This window comes from Schistocerca americana, chromosome 7 (assembly GCF_021461395.2).
Source record: "Schistocerca americana isolate TAMUIC-IGC-003095 chromosome 7, iqSchAmer2.1, whole genome shotgun sequence".
NCBI lineage: Eukaryota > Metazoa > Arthropoda > Insecta > Orthoptera > Acrididae > Schistocerca > Schistocerca americana.
The window spans coordinates 530,807,437-530,810,002 of record NC_060125.1 but is presented as its reverse complement, the minus strand read 5'-3'; the positions used below and the strand labels follow the sequence as shown (position 1 = coordinate 530,810,002).

General features: G+C 43.7%; 1 non-coding gene across 1 annotated transcript; it reads right to left on the bottom strand.

The window, feature by feature from the left end:
* Nucleotides 1-1,711: 1,711 nt before the first annotated feature.
* Trnat-ugu lies at nt 1,712-1,786 on the bottom strand. The gene has a single exon. It is a non-coding gene; the product is annotated as a tRNA-Thr (tRNA).
* Between the last annotated feature and the right edge of the window lie 780 nt (nt 1,787-2,566).

Here is a 2,566-nt window from a genome sequence, read left to right as displayed (position 1 = left end):
AAAGCTGAGTCAGAAACATTCGGACCAAACGGTAGTAGACAGTACTGGTAGCTCCTTCCTCCATACAAGAATGCTGTGTGTTTCTTGGGATACTTGTACAAGACAATATGCCAATATCCTGATCTCAGGATGATACTATTGAACACTCTTGTTGTGCGCCCTAAAACACTAATCATCATCATCATCATTGAACACTCTTGCCCCATTAAACTTCTGGAGTAATTCTTCTAAATTTTCGGTTCTGTCCCTGTGTAGAATTATTACCTGCTTCACTAAGTGCGTCAAACGCTATTCTGACATCACCATTTCGTTTTTCTACAACAGCACAAAAAATGTTTCATTTTCTCCCACCCGCAACTTGCATTCTAACATTATTGTCACCGCTGGCTCCTACGAGAAAACCTGCTTACGCCTCCTCAGGATCTAAAGATCTTTCATTTCTACCCTGTTTCGTCGCTCTAGGGAATTGAGTTTATGCTCAACTGCAAGTTCAATTTCACCTATGTCTGCCTTGTCTTCCCATCTCCATTTCTTCTGGCATATAGTTCAAATGGCTCTAAGCACACTTAACATCTGAGGTCATCAGTCCCTAGACTTAGAACTACTTAAACCTAACTAACCTAAGGAACCACACACATCCATGCCCGAGGCAGGATTCGAACCTGCAACTGTAGCAGAAGCGCGGTTCAAGACTGAAGTGCCTAGAACTGCTCGGTCACTGCGGCCGGTCTCTTCTGGCATAAAGCTTCCGAGTCTACCTCTGCGGTATTCTGTGGAGTTAATTGCAGATTACATAAACAACACAACTTAGTAGCTCCTTCTACTTCCCTAACATTAATTCTTCCTTTAAAATCAATAAGATTTCCTTTTGCACATCGACACAACCTCTTTCCAAATTCAGGCGACCTTTTTGATCAGTTAAACATTCAATGCCTGAGATTATGCACAATGCTATCCAAGCACGACAAGTGCCGATACATTGTAAATTTTATATTTAAAGGCACTATAATTCAGATTTGCCCTTTAACTACCTCGCTCTTTGACCCACAGCACCTGTAACGGATATTCGGTGCATTGGAGAGTTTTGTATCCTACTTTCCTGATCAAACCACTTCGTATCCAGCTCCAGCGATTCATCATTGACTTACTGAGTCGACCAAACCATCTGTCCAAGTTCCAAATACATCCGCTTCTACTAGGCTGCATAATTTCGTCAGGCTCTTCGCTATTTTATCACATCAAATCGTCAATCGGATCAGTGGTATCTTCTATTTTACATATTGACATAACCATGAATCTACGCCAGCTGTTCCTGACGGGACCACATCAGGATACCGATCTAGTTTCCTTCTGCTTCATCACGGTGTTGCACGTCAGACTCGTTGCTTTCATTCCGTTCCGTGTCGTCCGACTCTACCTCTTCTACTGTTATGTACTGTGTGTTGCGGAGCCCGTGCCGTCAGTGTCACGTGCTGTCAGTGGTAGCCTCCTCCACCTCAAAAACTTCGTTCACTCTTCTGTCATCCTCTCGATTCCAGCGCTGGCTATTATATACTCTGTCATTACTCATCGTGTACCATCTTTCCATTCGTCGTTGCTTCTTGGTTCTCTATCGTACTCGGATTCCGGACTTCCTGAAATTACAATTAAATCAACACCATTAGCTGGTGACAGGCGTTGATATACGTCAACGAGGACAGTTGAAAATGTGTGCCCCGACCGGGACTCGAACCCGAAATCTCCTGCTTACACGGCAGACGCTCTATCCATCTGAGCCACCGAGGGCACAGAGGATAGTGCGACTGCAGGGATTTATCGCTGGCACGCTCCCTGTGAGACCCACATTCTCAACTTATAGTCCACACACTACATTCGTAGTGCCCCTGCCATTCTACCAATTACTCACGGCAGACAATCCACCGAGTCCCGTAAGAGTTCAGGCAATTCCTGTGCATCCGTACTGAAGAGAGTCATCAGCCGGTTAGCCTTAACGATATGGAGATGGCATCTGTTCTTTCGGACATGTCCGAAAGAACAGATGCCATCTTCATATGCGGACTTCCTTGTCATTCATACAAAGCAGCTAGTTGTCCCAAAGCTGACTTTATCACTTCTACATCGTCACTGGGGCTAGCCAACGATTTTTCCTGAAAGCTACCAGCAGTTTACATATGACCAAAGACTATATCGCCTTCATTTCGATTGGTTAGTCTGAATACATGTTTCTTTCGTAGTGGTCTTCGAAAAATTTATTTAGTTTTTGTCATATCCTTTATCAAATTTTCTCCTTGGTACAAACTATTTCACCCGAGATTCTGTTTTCACATGGACCAGTATTTTCTTAAAGACTCCTTTTCAAATACAGTATGTGTCTCGCATTTTCCTCCAATCCTCACCCCCACGTTCCAGCTTCACCCTCCATTCTCGATGCAACAAAGTGTAACTTCTGCTGTTCATCTCACAGTTTAGATAGCTCACCTTTAACCTGATCTAAGTTGTCCCTCAGATGCTATCTTTCGTTTGGATAAGATTTTCTATAATTCCAGATACTGGGGAAGACTTCGTC